Below are 17,235 nucleotides of genomic sequence, written 5' to 3' on the forward strand. Positions count from 1 at the left end.
TCTATGGGGACTCATTATTTTTCTCATCTCAGAATAGAACATCCAAGAGGCATTTTTTGAAATTATATGGAGGAAGGAGACACAACTAACAGTTTAGATGGCTTAACTTTTATCAGTGCCTTGAAATCTATATATGATCTCCTGAATCAAAAGGAGAATGTCTAAAATGCAATTGCTAGAAAGCTATAGTAGATTATGGTTGTCATATCCTGCTCATGAATTTCCCAGATGCATCTGGCTGACCACTGTGTGATACTGACTGCTAGATTAAATTATTTTTGGATAGATCCATCAGGAATATCTTCCAGGAAGGTGCAAAGTCTGAGAAAAATTTTAAGAGTTATGCAGCCTTCTATGCAAAATATTATTGAAGACTAGATTTTGCCAACCGGCTTGGGGAATCCAGAATAGCATGGATCTCATCATTTGATTGTGTGTTGTCAATGGTGTGTGTGTGGATGTATTTTTTAAAAATGTAAAATATATATTTTATACTGTGTTTTATGGCCTGTAAGCTGCTCACAATCAGTGTGAGCCATATTTATTTCTCAAATAAATAAATTTTGTAACACTGTCATGAATGCAATACTTTTAAGGTTAATGAACAACAAAGGCTGGCTTTAGCAGAATGGAAACACTGCCATCGCAACCCAAGACAAGAAGGTCAAATACATGAACAAATAATTGGTCAGGACCCGAACCCAACAAAAATTGACATCATTTGATGCTAATTCTCTGGCAAATATCTACCTGCTGTTACAACAATAGTATTGTCTGGCTGGAAACAGTGTGACATTATTCCACCAGAAAAGAGAAGTATATATTTGCAGACATATTATAAGAGTGGATTCAGCAAAATAGCCACCACAACTCAAGAGGTGGCCCTTTTATCTTTTACATCCTGCTGGGTAAATCATTTACCATCTGCAAGGAGAGGAAAGCTGAGCTCAGTTCTTCATAGCCAAGACAGAGCTGCTCAAGTTGAGGCGCACAGCATCCAAGCAAAGCTGGAAGTGTTTAAGAAGTGCCTGCTGAATCCCATAGCTCAGAGGACATGAAAGAAGAGATGTTGTGAATGATTTATGGCACACTGAGCAACTTGACAGTCAGACTGTTTGAAACTGGTGTCCTTTGGCTTCAGCCCTGACAAGGGGATTGCTCAGATTAATGGTTTTGAGGGAGGAGCAGATTTATAGCTGTGCAATGCCAAGTTCCTCTCACGGTATATGCTTGCTGTTCTCTTCTCCTCCTTCCCTCCCCCTACTTCTCCAGCCTTGCCAAACCACCAGATGTAAAGCAAGGGGGATTTTGTTCTAGAAGGTGTTTCCCAGATGCCAAACCTCAAGGATAGAGGCATTTATCAATTCACAATTCCTTAACAAGTCATTAGAAAGCTTCCAAAGTCAGGCCTACTCATGTCTCACCAACGATTACCATCTGGCTGACCTTAATGCCACACAATTATGGTTCTCCTCTTTCTTTGATTGAACATTGTTTCAGGAAGTCTCATTGTAACCCTTAACCCTGAACATTGTAACATGTGGGTCTGTGTGTGCATGCAGTATGTGTAGAACAGGTTTTCATAAAAATGAACTGGTGAATTGAAATTGTAGGATTCTGTAGGAGAGGTTGGAATAATTCTCAAGGAGGATAGGTAAAATAAGGGCTTGACTATCAGCTACAATGTCTGACAATGCTTTCTTATTAAGAGATATATTGTGTTTTTTCCAAAGCAACACTTATGGACCAAGGGCGTGTTGCTTAAGGTGACCAGATTTTAACATTGGTAAAGTGGGACACCATTGCTGGGGAGGTGGGGGTTCTTGATTAAAAATTTAGTCTATGAAATAAATAGTTAAATAAATAGTTAGCTAAATTATCTGAGATGAGGGGAGTGTGTATATGTCGTGGAAGAGAATCGGCCAGAACTTTTCTCTGGTCTGGTTCACCGTCCTTCCCTTGATGGTACTATTCTTTCTTTCTTTTGTTCATTCTTTCGTTTCCCTCTTTTCCATCTCTCATTCTCTCCCTCCATCATTTTCTCATTTTCTTTTTCTTCCCTTTTCTCTCTCTCCTCTCCCTCCCTTCCTTCTACTCTATTTCTCTCTCTCTCTCTCTCTCTTTCTTTCTTCCTTCCTTCCTTTCTTTCTCTCTCTTCCTTCCTCTCTCTTTTTTCTCTTTTCTCTCTCTTCCTCCCACTTTTTCTTTCACTCCCTCCTTCCTTCCCTTTCACTCACTTTCTTTCTCTTCCTTCCTCCCTCTCTCTTCCTTTCTGTCTCTTCCTCCCATTTCTCTCCATTTCTCTCTCTCTTTCTTCTTTCTTTCTTTCATTCATCCTTCCTTCCAACTCTCTTTTCTCTATCTCTCTTTCTTTCTCTCTCTCCTTCTCCCTCTCTCTCTCTTTCTTTCTCTCTCTCCCTCCTTCTCTCCCTCTCCTTTTCTTTCTTTCTCTCTTCCTCCCTCCCTCCATTTCTCCCCCTCTCTCTTTCTTTCTTTCTCTTTATCCCTATCATCTTTCCTTCTCTCTTTTTTCCCTCTTCTCTCTCTCTCTTCCTATCTCCCTCATTCTCTTTCTCTTTCTTTCTCTCTCTGAAAGGGCAGGAGCTGCCCCGATCATCGTCAGGCTCCTTTCTCTTGCCGGGGTGCCTAGCTTTGCCTTTGGATTCTCCCAATCACAGACCAGTTCCAAATCTGAGCTAGACAGGCAATCTGGCACCACATGGTCCTCCTTCCTTCCTTCCTTCCTTCCTTCCTTCCTTCCTTCCTTCCTCTTTTCCTTCCTTCCTTACCTCCCTTCTCCCCTCCCTCCTTCCTTCTGTCCTCTCTCCCTCCCACATCTCCTGCCTCTCTCCCTCCCTTCCCTCCTCCCTTATACTCTCTCCCTTCCCCCCATCTCCTTCCTTGGTTCCTTGGTTCCTTCCTTCTGTCCTCCCTCCCTCCTATCTCCTCCCTCCCTCCCTTCCTTCTTTTTTCCTTCCCCCTTCCCTCCCTCATCTGCTTCACAGGTCCAGAAAAGGCTGAGCTCCCAACCTGCAGATCCTTAGTTTGGGGAAACGTGCTGAAGTCCTGGCCAGCCCGTCACTGAGTGCTCCTGGCGGGTGGTCTCTGCTCATCCCCTCCCACAGGCCTTTTTCTCAGGCTCTGGGCAGGGGCGGTCAGAGGTGGAGGGGCCTGTGCTGAGCCTGGCAGGGGGAGGGGCCCTCTGCACTCTAGCAAGGTGGCATTTGGCAGGCAGTGGGCTGAGCCTAAGCCACGGTGGGAATGCGAGTGTGTGAAAGTCAGTCAAGTGAAGGAAGAGAGGAGAAAGGGCTCCAGGTGGCTGCACTCACCCTTGGCTGAGTTGGAGCACAACAGACAGCCAAGAGCCTGGATCGGGCACCACTGATTGCAGCCTTCGGGCGGGGAGAAACGGCTCCCAGCTCCACTGCACAGCACTGGAAAATGCTGCGCAACAGTTTGTTGTTGGATGCACGGGGGGGAGGGGAGGGCAGGCAGAAGACTGGGGGGCTAGCCACATGGCTGCTGAAAACAAATAAGGACTTTTAAAAAATGTCACTGGATGCGGGATAAATTCTTAAAAAGCAGGACTGTCCCATCAAAAGCGGGACGTCTGCTCACTTTATTGTTGCTGTTACCTGGATACTGGTGTGCTGCATGCATATCATGACAAATTGCATGTGTGCATGCTTGCTACACTCGCACGTGTGCATCCCCTCATGAGATTTTGTTTCTGTGCATGTGCAGGAAGTAAAAAAACAATGAAATCTCACAAGGGGATGCATATGCAAGCAGGATGTTGCTCAATTTTTACTTCCATGCATGCACAGGAAGCAAAGTAAAGCAAAAAATTCCAAAAAAATAAGGTGGCACCATGCGACGGACCAGTGAAGAGCGCATTGCCGTCACATGCAAATTGAGCAATCCGTGGGCCACTACCAGAATGGAGATCCGGGCAGGGGTGGCCTACTAGCTGGAATGCCTAATTGGGCTCGCCGCCATGGGTCGGAGGTCCTGTGAATTCAAGCGGAGTTATGCTTCTGCGCCCATAGGATTTTGCAGGTAGCAAAATCGCGCATGGAGACGCAGGTGTGCTCTTGTTCCAGTGAGGTTTTTTGCTTCCATGCATGCATGGAGGCAAAACACCTCACTGTAACACAGGTGCACCTGCGTCTCCATGCATGATTTTGCTACCTGTATGGACACAGAAATATAACTTCACTCAAATTTAAGGGACTTCCAGAGCCGCAGAGGCGAGCCTAATTAGGCATTCCAGCTAGTAGCCCACCCCTGGCTCCGGGGCATACTGGTGGCAACCCACCCCTGCTATGGAGGCAAGTAATGCATAGCCAATTTATTGAACTTCTCAGGAACAATTCTCATTATAGAAGCTGAAAAAGTGCTAGCTGGGAAGTAGTCTAGACAAGAAGCACAAAGAGGAGTACAGTACTAGCTCTAACTTTATTGTTGGGTTCCATTAACAGAATCTTTCAATAATCTTATTTTCCTTCTGTGGGCTGAGATATGCCAGTCTCCCAGTCTATAGTTCTTCTTCCTGTCTGCTAAGGTCATTCCCACAGACCATTATAAAAGCTGCTCATATGATTCCAAGCCCTTCTTTTAGCATCCTGGCTCTAAATTATTGATTATTGGAATTTCCCCCCACATTTGTTTGGTATGCTTTTAATAGTTGAATCTAAAGCGGGTTTCTCATATCTCAGCTGCAAAACTCCAGATATTCACTAGTAGTCAATATGGCTTTTTGTCTCTATGCAATGCTAATCTCTATTTTCCCAAGACAGATCTTGTAGGCTTGGTTAAAGGAGACCGGAAGATATGAAGGAGCTAGGCTCAAATTTTGAATGTGCTTCAATTCTTGGCCCAAATTGGTTTGGATTGTTGATTTTTGTACATACTGATCGAGAACAATAACCTACACAACTCTCAATTACTGGCTTTCAAGCCTGCAAATGCTTTGTGAACCACACCATTGCAATGACTGCCAAGTGCATCATTTAAATGCAGCCGGGATGATTTCCTGTGACTCCCATAAGCAAAAGACATTAGGACTGACTTAGTGAAAGTAGAGGCTGATCTCTAACATTTTCTATGCTTCACATTTTTCCAGTGGATCTTTATTACTATTATTATTTATTTATTGGATTTGTATGCTGCCCCTCTCCGCAGACTCGGGGCGGCTAACAACAATGATAAAAACAGCATGTACAGTCCAATAAATAAAACAACTAAAAACCCTTATTATAAAAACCAAACATACACACAAACATACCATGCATAACTTGTAATGGCCTAGGGGGAAGGAATATCTTAACTCCCCCATGCCTGGCGATAAAGGTGGGTCTTGAGTAATTTGCGAAAGACAAGGAGGGTGGGGGCCGTTCTAATCTCTGGGGGGAGTTGATTGCAGAGGGCCGGGGCCGCCACAGAGAAGGCTCTTCCCCTGGGGCCCGCCAAATGACATTGTTTGGTCGACGGGACCTGGAGTAGGCCAACTCTGTGGGACCTTATCAGCCGCTGGGATTCGTGCGGTAGAAGGCAGTTCCGGATGTATTCTGGCCTAATGCTATGTAGGGCTTTAAAGGTCATTACCAACACTTTGAATTGTGACCGGAAACCGATCAGCAGCCAGTGCAGGCCACAGAGTGTTGCAGAAACGTGGGCGAATCTAGGGAGCCCCACGATGGCTCTCACGGCCGCATTCTGCACGATCTGAAGTTTCTGAACACTTTTGAAAGGTAGCCCCATGTAGAGAGCGTTGCAGTAATCGGACCTCGAGGTGATGAGGACATGAGTGACTGTGAGCAATGACTCCCTGTCCAAATAGGGCCGCAACTGGTGCATCAGGCGAACCTGGGCAAACGCCCTCCTCGCCACAGCCGAAAGATGATGTTCAAATGTCAGCTGTGGATTGAGGAGGACGCCTAAGTTGCGAACCCTCTCTGAGGGCTGGGGAAGGGAGGTAAAGTACAGAGGTACTAGCAAAACTACACCAAATTTATTCATGTATATTAATATTATTATATATTCACATACCTATATTATGTACTAGATAAAACAGACAAATAAATAAAAAAGGACACAGGAGGAGGATGAGAAGGAGGACATCATATATGAAATTTGGCCAGAACTACAGATAGAGATGTTAGAGCAGAGACAGATAGATAGACAGAGATCTGCTACAACCTCTGTACTTGCCAGATTCATAAGTCAGCTTGTAAAATACTGGTATTCTTCAGGCAGATAGATAGACAGAGATCTGCTACAACCTCTGTACTTGCCAGATTCATAAGTCAGCTTGTAAAATACTGGTATTCTTCAGGCATTTCTAAACTCTAATTTCTATCAAACCATACCAGAAAGGCAAATTTTATTTTATTTATTTTTATTAATTGGATTTGTATGTCGCCCCTCTCTGAGGACTCGGGGTGGCTCACAGCATATCAAAACAATATAAAGTATACATATCTAAAAAATCCAATTAATATAACTAAAAAACTTTAAAAAATCTAATAACATTTAAAACCATTCATTCCCATTCACACAGCAAGACATACTACACGGGTCGGCCAGGGGGCTAAGGTCTAATGGTCCCAAGTCTGGCAGAACAGATAGGTCTTTCAACTTTTATGGAAGGCAAGGAGAGGGGGGGCAGTGTGAATCTCTGGGGAAGCTGATGTTTAATTGGTGGGACCTGGAGAAGGCCGACTCTGTGGAACCTAATTGGTCGCTGGGACTCATGCGGCAGAAGGCGGTCCCAGAGGTAATCTAGTCCAGGACTTTATAGGTCATAACCAACAAAAAATTGTTAGGATGTTGTAGTTAATTTTTTTGGAAAGCTTAATTTTGGTATTGAAGACATAGAAGACGAGAGTATTTTTAAGCAATATAAACAAAATAGTAAATTGCATAATCAAACATAACCTTGTTGCATGAATAGATAGTATCAGTTGGATGATTACCATCTTTTAGATCATTTTTGCCTTCAGACTGACAGGGATGATCAATATGTTGAGCAGAAGAGAATCAGTTTACTTTTTTCTTGGCATACATATTACTTCCTATTACTATAGACTGCTTTAAATCAGGTAAAATTAGTGTAACATTTGGCACTGTCCCCTTCATCCACAGGTAGCAGCTGTCCAAGGCAGGTTGCCTTACCAGTAATTTGATCATTTCAGTAAGAGTGGTGGTTTGAGCAATGCGAAGGATGTCCTCTCAATGCAATCTCATTTCTCTTGATGCTTCCACTTGCTTTGAAAGATCCACATGTCAACCTGACTAATTCAATCTCTGTGTGAGTTCTGTGGAAGCAGAAGGTCAACCTGAAAAATGGGATTGCAGGAGAAAAACGCTAAAAGACAACCAGAAATACTAATAGACCAACCCCCACCCCCATGAAAATTTGAGGGCTTGTAGCTTTTTAGTTTGGATTGAAAGTGAAAAAGGGAAGATAATAACTACAATTATGTACAGTATAGAAAATCTAAATTATTTTTTCTGCTTCTTTTACAGTGTTAGATTTTGGGCTCACTAACTGAAATTAATTGCAGGGTTAGGGTTAGGGTTAGAGCAGTGAAGTGCTACCAAACTTTTTACTACCACGCTGTGCGCATGGCTTATTTTGTGGGTGTGGCTTGATGGTCATGTGACCAGGTAGGGGTGGCTTGCCGGCTTTGTGACCAGGTGGAAGTGGCTTGACAATCATGTGACTTGATCAAGGATTTTCCAAGAACCTCAAAACAATACCCATATCAATGGACTCAAAACAAGCAAGTCATCGAATTCACCCACATCCTAGAAGTGAGCAGCTATAGAACAGTGAAATGACAGAAACATCTCACTTAGAATTTTGAAAGCCCATTTTGAGCATTGTCATAAAGATACCTTCATGATTAAAATAGCCACTCACAAAATAATCACTTACTCAAAGACAACAATCTAAAGTGTTACTTGCTACTTTCACAGCTTAAGTAAATATCCCAAAATCTCCATTCCACATAACAGTCTTAACCCTCCTACCAAGCAAACTCAAGGTTTCTGGCAAAACATTAGGTTTCAAGCATTATTAATTTTATTTTCTAGAGCAGGGGTCTCCAATTTTAAGACTTGTGAATTTCAACTCCTAGAATTTTCCAGCCAGCAATGAAGACCTCTGTTCTAGAGAATATTATAGCCATTCAGAAAGGAGGGGGAGGCAGAAACTCAGATCACATAGAATTAATTCCAGATCTTATCTTCTTATACTTTTCCCAGACACTTTTGTTAGCAGCAGAATCGCCAACTTTGGGGTTTTTAAACGCTTTCAGGAAGAACGCAGAGGCTGCCCAAAGAGGATGCCCTGCATTTTCTTTCAACATCTATCCATGCAAATTGGGTGCTCTGGGGTGGAGCTCCATTTTCACTACCCCCCCTGCATTTACCCCTGTCCGGGCAGTAGTCCACCCCTGGGTTAGAGATAATAAAGCCAGTAGCTTCTTTGGCAGTGCATTGAGCGGACAATACTGCAGAATTGGGTACTACTAGTTGGTGACCCAAAGGTGCTTTTTTCAAGAGGCAACTGGATTTTAGGATTTTTCTTTCAAAATCTTCCACTTTATATCCAAGAAGCTTCTTCAGGTCAACCATGACCTGGATGACTGAGAATCTCCATAGATATTTACCAGTTGATGATGAATTTAGATGGCTTTGTAAAAAATGAAAAAAAAATTGGAGGATCAGACTATCAGTTATAAAATTGAATAAATACTACTTCTAGCATCACAAGCTGGATGCTTTAAATCAAGGGTCTCCAACATTGGCAACTTTATGATTTGTGGATTTCAACCCCCAGAAATCCTCACAATGGCTGGCCAAGGCTGAAGACCCCTCCAACAACGGCTGTTTAGAAATAGTAAAGAAGGTGATTACTCTCCTGTCCATATCAGCACAGTTCCTGAATAAGTATGTTGACCACTCATAATGCTACATTAAGTGGGTCCTTGCTCTTATCTTTTCAGAGTTTTCAGGATACCTGGAACCATAAACTAACCATAGAAGGTATCTTCACACAGCTAAAATTAGGGTTGGCTAGTTTGTGTATGATCCATCATCCTTATTTTCTCACATTTTATTTGAGAAACCCAACTCTCTCTAGTCCTTTATATCAGTAATTCTTGAATGTTTTTAAGGTATTTCACATTATTGTACTGAATGAAAAATGGGCTTGAATTCATGCTGATAATGGTTTCCTGGAGCAGTGATGCCTCCTCTTATTTATAGCACTGTCTAAATTACAGAATTTTCTATTCACCAAGTCTTTTATTTGATAAATTTCTTTAATCCTATGGAAAATCTGCAAATCAGCAACAAGTGGGAATATACTAGGTCTGACACACACAGGGAAACTTGAGGAATGTTTTGATTCAGGCATTCTAAACTCTATCTCTAAAAAAATCAAAAATGACCATATATGCCATACATGACTGTGCTGATATACTGTGTATTTTTAAGATGTGTATAAATAAACAAGGCTGTGTTTAGAAGAGAAGTGTCTCAAAGCAAGAGGAACACTAGAGGGTTTGGCAAAGCAGACAGTGCTGGAATCAGAAATGTAAACTGTTTAGACAATGAAAATGGTTCTGTCAAAAGCAAGGAAAAGGTGGCTTTAGAGAATAAACATCCTCCCAGAGAACTAATCATTTTTGTAACTCACAAATTATGGGCTGGTTATACACACAGAGAGACGTATCAGCGGTGGGTTCTACTTACCTTCCTTACCGGTTTGCATAATGTCGGAAGTGTTCATTTTGCGTACACATGCATGCTCACTTCGCCCTTCCCCCCGTCACATCACTTTGAAGATTTGCAAAGTTTTGTTGGAAGTAAATGTGGGATAGGATTGCCCTTGATGGGAACTCTCTCTGATGAGCTGCCCAACCTTCTTCAGTCAAGACACCTGATGCCTTGCTATCAATTCCCCATTCCAAAGGTTGGCTGTGCTGTTCTTCTTGCACCAAGATGGGTTCTGATTTTAAAAGATGCTTATCCTCTGTTCTGCTGGCATGTCTCAACCACCCGTAATTACAGGGTAATTAGTCCAGGAAGACACACACCACATGATAAAAGGAAAACCCAAAAGTTTTTATAAACAGAAAAACAGAATCAGCTCCCTTTTTAAATGTCAAAGGGATTTTCTGGTACACACAAGGCACAGGTTAAATGCAGTCCAATTGCTCACCTAATAACTGGGAAATTGAGTCCAATTCTAAAGTCCAGAGAGTCCACACAAACAATCCTGAACAGCAAAAACCACGATCTTGATGAAACAATGAATCAGATAAACTGCCATGAGGCTAAAACACCAGGCTGCACTTTTATCTGTAGCACTAATTACAGCAGCCCACACAACCACAGGTGGCCTCATTTTCTCTTGTAATAATCCTTCAGTTGTTGTCTCCTATGCATCACTCTATGCATGTGTGGATGTGTCATTAATTCTTGTTCAGAATCCAAGGATGATACAGATGACTGATCTCCTCCTGGGCTGCTGCCAAACTCCCCTCTTCCCTGTCACTCACACTTCCTTGGTCAGAGGAGACTTCATCGGCAGAGTCTACTGGGAGCACATCCCCACCTCCACCTCCACATTCCTTGGGGCAGGAGCTGGGCCAGAGCTAACCACAATATCCTCCTTATGGGGACAAGCAAAGGGAAGAAGGATTTGTGGATCAAGGATTTGTGCACTATATAAAGATAGAGTAACAGCCTATTTTTCTCAAAGTATCATTCAAGTAAATAAGTCCCATGACATTTCAATACTTCTGTAAGGATATCAAGCATGAAAAATCAGGATTACACTTAAATTCCAGTTAAGAATATTTGTTGCTCAATCCTATACCCAATCTAGCCAATTAACAGTCAGCACTAAATTAACATTTGGTAAGAATTCATGGAATTCAAAGGTGGTGGGGCTTGACTTGGTGCATGTGTGGACACATAAGGATTGTGGACACATAAGTCAAGTTGTCTCTTGACACACACACACCCCAAGGCTCTTCCTCTTCTCCTACATCAGGAGAATCACCATCCCAACAACCCAATCTTTTACTCCTACTTCTCAATGCATTTATTTGTTTGCATCATTCAATATTTTTAAATTACCAACACCATGCAATAATGTATTATATATATCTGGCCTTTAAACTATGGGTGTCAAACTTGCTACCTCACGTTGCCATCATGTGACGTTTCACAACATTTTTCCCATTTGCAGAGCTGGGATGGGCATGGCCTGCATATGATGTATCTGGCCCATGGGCTGTCAGTTTGACACCCCTGCTCAAAACAAAGGGGAACCTTTGTTTAGGGGAACCTTTGTTTAGAGCAGGGGTGCACCTCTCATTCAATAGGTTAAGTCAACCATAGTTCAATTAATCATAGGTAAAGAATATTGTGTAAATAAAGCAGTTTTTTTTCCTTAGTCCAGTATTCTCTTTGCACAACATGTGCTTCACCACTGAGTTAGGGACTTCTCAAAGCTTGTCCTTTTGCTGTGATAAAACCTGTTCCCCAGAGTATTTCTGTGGAGATTATGACTTTTGTACATATGCATTTTCCATTTATTCTCCTGGATCTATTGGGAGAAGAAGCTATTCTCTGTAATTTTTATCTACATTTCATTCTTGTACTACTGCAAATGCTGCTGATACTGTGGTGAGTGTGGATGTTGCCATTTTAGTCATATAAGGATCTATGTTTAGAGAATGAATTTACTATTAGTACATAGTCTAACATCAGCAGCAACACAATGAAATCCACTGATTATAGCCCTTGACACATTTTCAAAGATAATTTCCAAGTCTGGCTCTGTATAATTTCACTAGTATCTTTCCTTGTGACATGTAATTCTCATGGGAAATTACACCACTGAGTCAGCCAGTAAAAAGAATTCTTCCTCCCCAGATTTATATCATTCACACTAAAGCAGTAATTCCCAAATTACTAAGTCCACAGGAAATTAATATTGCATTCTTTTGTGAGCCAAAATTAAAGGTTCAAAGAAAAGTTGACCAGATTGCAAATATGGAATGAAAACACACACACACCCATGTAAACTTATCAAACCGTGGGAGTCAGAACTCTAGTTTTGCAAGACACATCTCCTGAATCCCATCAGATGATGTCACTTGTCAGATTTCAGCAGGTGAACAAAAAATTAATTGGAAGTAAATGATCACATAAATAACCTGGTCTTGTGCCATTAAGGACTTTATAAGCATGTCCAAAAGGTGCTTTTGTCAAAAGGCAAATGGATTTTCTTGGCTTTATCTTTGAAACGTTTTTGCTTCTCACACAATAAGCTTCTTCAGAACTGAGCTGAGTTAGCTGAGTTAGAACTGAAGAAGCTTCGCAGATGAGAAGCAAAATGTTTTCAAAGATAAAACCAAGAAAGTCCAGTTGCATTTTTGAAAAAGCAGCTTTAGGACAATCTTGATCTGAATGATTGAAAATCTCCATAGACATGAAAAACAGCAGCTTCATTTCTACCCAGAAGCTTGCAAATAAGAGATATTGCCTAGATGTAGTACATCCGTTCATTCTGGACCTACAGCAGCTTGAAAATGGTCAACAAAAGTAGCTAATATAATGCATATTGCAATAATTCAATTGGAAAGCCACCAGATATGACTGATGAACAGCCTCCAGATCTGAAAGTGGCACAGAATGTGGAACTATGAAAAGGTCCTATGAGCCATGACTCACACTTGCTCTCAGGTCAGTCCCATGAGTCTAGCATATATTTCAAATTAAAAACCAAGTCTGTTTCTTGATTCTAGAATCAAATATGAATATTTTTAAATCCCCCCCCCCCCGGCTATGTGCAACAATGTTCACTTTATATATAGATTAGGCTGCAAGTTCCAAATATTTTGAATACCTTTTGCAAAGTTAAGTACACAATACCCAGACAACTAATTTTATAAAAGAAATCCATTGTACTAAAAACAAGGATGTAATTTGCAACTTGCAGCCTAATCTATATATAAAGTGAACATAATTGCACACAGCCGTGTGTGTGGGTGTGGGTGTGGGTGTGTTTCTGAGCAAAATAAATAAATAAGCATTATTTTTTTCCTTTCAGTTTTCATTTGTTTATGATCAGGAATGTTCAAATTAGTATACCAATGCTAAAGGTATTTTAAAAACCCACTTCTAGTAGCTAAAAGCAACCTTTTTTTAGCCCGGGTCAAATAGACCTGGGAACAGAACAAGTGTATAGTCTTTGCAAACAGAACAGCATAGTTAAAAATATTCCAGGAAAAAGGATTTAAAGTGAGGAGAAATAAATGCCTAATAGGGGTATCAAGTGTGGAATTCTTGGAGTTCCCAATTGATGAGACTGGAATTTACCCCACTGAAGCCAAAATTAAGGCAATCAAGGAAGCCCCTTAGGAATAAAGCAACCCTTTATAGGGTCATTAAACTTCTAAGCAATTTTCTTGCAGTAGAAAGTGATCCTTGCTGAACCCTACATAGACTTTTGGTAAAGGCAGTCATGTGAAGATAGGGAGAAAGAGAAGCCAATGCCTTCAAAGCTGGGAAGAACCTATTATCATTGAACAGCATCCTTGTCCAATACAGCACCACCTTATCCCTAAGGCTCATGTGTGATGCCTCCCCTTTTGGAGTGGGGGCAATCCTAAACCACATCTTTCCAAATGGTTCAGAGGCACCAATCCCCTTTTATTCAAGGAATTTATTTATTTATTTATTCATTCATTCATTCATTCATTCATTCATTTATTTATTTATTTATTTGGATTTGTATGCCACCCAATTCCCAAGGGACTCTGCTTATGAGTTAGCAGGGCATTATCCTCTGCTGAGAGGAACTATAGCCAGCTAGACAAAAAGGCATTAGCAGCAGTGGCTGGAATCAAAAGATTCCATGAATACCTCTATGGGCAGAAGTTTGAACTGGTCACCGATCACAAGCCACTACTAGGATTGCTGGCAGGGGACAGGCAAACACCACAATTTATGTCACCCAGAATGACCCGATAGTCCATTTTCCTGTTGGGTTACAAATATAAGCTCTACCACAAATCAGGAAAAACATTGGGCATGCCGCTGCCTTAAGCCATTGCACAGACCCAGATTTTGTTACAGACCCTGCACCAGTGGCCAACATCCTGCCGATCAACATCAAGCACACCAGCCCAGTGACAGCCAAGGAAATTGCAGAACATACAGGGACCCCTCGTTTTTCATGGGAGATGTGTTCCATGCTACCCACAAAAAACAAATTTCTGTGAAGTAGAGGAAAGATTTTTAAAATGTATTTAATGAGTACGTATTTGGACTTTTAAAACCCTTTGCATTAAACAGTCATTCTGTAATGTTTTTCAGCTGGGACTACCAGTTTCTTTAATAGAGTACAGTAATTCCTAAACTGATTTAGCATGAGTAAATTTCACTCATATATGGACATGAACAATACAGTACATGTACTGTATGTAAAAAATACTTGTAAATGATATATTTTGTCACCTATAGGCCTTGTCTAATAATAAAAAAAAGTTTAATTTACACATCATAAGAAAAAACTGTTTTTATTTACAGTAATTAAAAAAACCCATTTCATTTACGCATCATAAAAAACTTTAGTCTAAGTCACGTAACATTTAAAAAAATCTTATTTGTGAGGATGGAAATGCATTGTGATCAGAAGTTGTTGTCGTTGCTTTTTGCATTCAAAAGGCACCTTGTAGGGTTGCAAGACTTCGTCAAGCTTGTTACAAAATTGCAACAAACTAATCATATCATTGTCCCACTCCTGGCTAGCCACTTTTGCTCTTTGAATGTGACTGAAGATCTCGGAGAGTCGCTCTAATGTCAAGCCGGGTTGCTCGACAACTCTGGTCTCTTGCTGCTGTTCTTCTTCCCTGCTGCCCGACTTGGTCAATTCGTTGAATTCTATGTCAGTTAGTGGCTGGAAATGGCATTGCAACAACTCGTCAAGGTCTTCCGAAATCCGGCACCTCCAATATAAGCGGCCAACTGCACAGCTTTTTCAATGGTGGAGTGTTGGATTTCGGCAGGTGTAAAGCCCTTGTTGTAAACGATATCCAGCCACAACTTCTTCCAGCTCACATTAATGGTAGCAGGCTTCATGTCTTTTAATGCCTTCTGGATATTTTGAAGGCACGTAGCAGTTGTGTACTTCCTCTTCCTTTTCATCATTTTCTTGAGCGGCATCGACATAGCAACAATGTTGTCCATGGCATTCCTTGTGTATAAGGTCTTGAATGCCCTGATAACTCCCTGGTCCATTGGCTAAATAAGTGTTGTAGTGTTGGGCAGCAGAAACTCAATCTGTACACCATCATACTGTAAATCAGTAGTGTGGCCACCAGTGTTATCCATAAGGAGAAGAATTTGGAAAGGCAAACCCTTCTCTAATAGATAAACACTGGTAGAACCAGTCTGAGATCAGCATCTTCATTTTCCACACCTTGGAATTATACATCCAATGTACGGGTAGCAAATTCTTGTTTTTATTCTTCAAAGTTTTTAGACTTCTAAATAAGCGTGGCTTTAACAAATATCCCACAGCATTGCTGCACATCACGAGGGTTACACGATCTTTAAAGGCTTTAAAAGCCAGATGCTTTTGCTTCGTCTTTAAACAGGAAAGTTCTTCACGGCATTCTTTTCCAAAATAAGACAGTCTCGTCCATATTAAAAACTTGTTCGGGCTTATAATCACCATCCGATATAATCTTCTTGAACTTTTCATTCACGTATGCTTCAGCAGCTTCCTTGTCAGCAGAGGAAGCCTCTCCATACAAGGAAACATTTTTCAGGCCGTAGCGTTGCTGAAACTTTGCAAACCACCCTTTGCTAGCAATAAAAGATCTTTTACGACTAGATTGAGACTCGCTGGACGTCCCTGGTTGCGGTTCATCATCTTCTTCCTCTTCGTTGTCATCGATCTCTTCAGGCTCGCTACCCGCCAAACTCTCATACAGATTCCTAGCCTTGGTTTGGATGATGTTAGAATTCAAGGCTATGCCCTTCTTTCGGCAGTCGTTTATCCATACAGCCAAAGCAGCTTCCATACAGACAATGGTTTTATTACTGTTATGTATACTCCCGTTCAACCTGCAGATTTTTCAGATTCTGAAGGGGAAAGCGATTATGAATTGGTAGAAGGGCCTGATTTACAGACAGAAAGGGAGGAGGCAGGTGACGTGCAGATGCATTCCAGTTCTAGCAAAGAAGATGTCAGGTGGGTTAACCCTTACTTCAGACACTTGCAGAGGAGAAGAGAACAAGTGTTAGGGAAAAATATTAGAAGGGGAGGAACTGGTTAATTAATTTCCTCATGTCCAGATGTGAGCGGAAGAGAAATCTAAGTCATCAATCTTGCCGTTTCAAGATGAGGGCTTCCCTAGCCAACTCCCAGCTAAGCTATACATTGTGTGAATTTATTGCCTGCTTTTATAACTCTGGATAAACACTGGTTAGCCCATAAATTTTAGAATGACTTGTGGAATGTTTTTATATGACTTTCAAGTTACTTTACTTTAATGCTAAAACTAGAGATGAGAAAAGAAGGCGCTGTGTGCAATGATGATTGAGGGGAAAAAGAGGAAAGAGAATAAAGTTGTTGTGTTTTTCAAATATATGCTTTTAGCAATCCTTTATTTCAATTATTAGTTGCCTTAGCCTGAAACCAGAACTATTACGAGCCGTAACCACCCTCTTTGCCATCTTATTAAAGGAGAGAGAAGCCGTCTTCCTGATATTAGCCTCACACTTCTTGATGGAGTGTATGGTGGATTCATTAACACCAAAGAGCACTACAAGTGGACAAGCATTACAAGCAAACTGGATGAAAGCAACTATAGCTGAAGTCACTGGTTCAAAGTAGTACAGAATCTGACTGGAAGAGGCCGAGAGTAGAGACATCACATAGACCAATTCAGACACTGACTAGAAACCTCCAGACTCCACCAGCCGGAGATTGACACTGAAAAGGACAATGAACATTGCAGGTCTCGGCCCCAAGGACAGCACAATCATGCAAAGACCACTACAACTAAATCTGAGGTGACAGCAAAAGAACAGGTCACGAATCGAGGAAACTTTCAGGGGCACCTATTGAATCTTCCCAGTGACTCCAGAGATGTTCCAGAGAACAACGAGATTGAGGGATGGTCTGCAGACTCCAAG

The sequence above is a fragment of the Erythrolamprus reginae genome, chromosome 12, assembly GCF_031021105.1.
Source record: "Erythrolamprus reginae isolate rEryReg1 chromosome 12, rEryReg1.hap1, whole genome shotgun sequence".
NCBI lineage: Eukaryota > Metazoa > Chordata > Lepidosauria > Squamata > Dipsadidae > Erythrolamprus > Erythrolamprus reginae.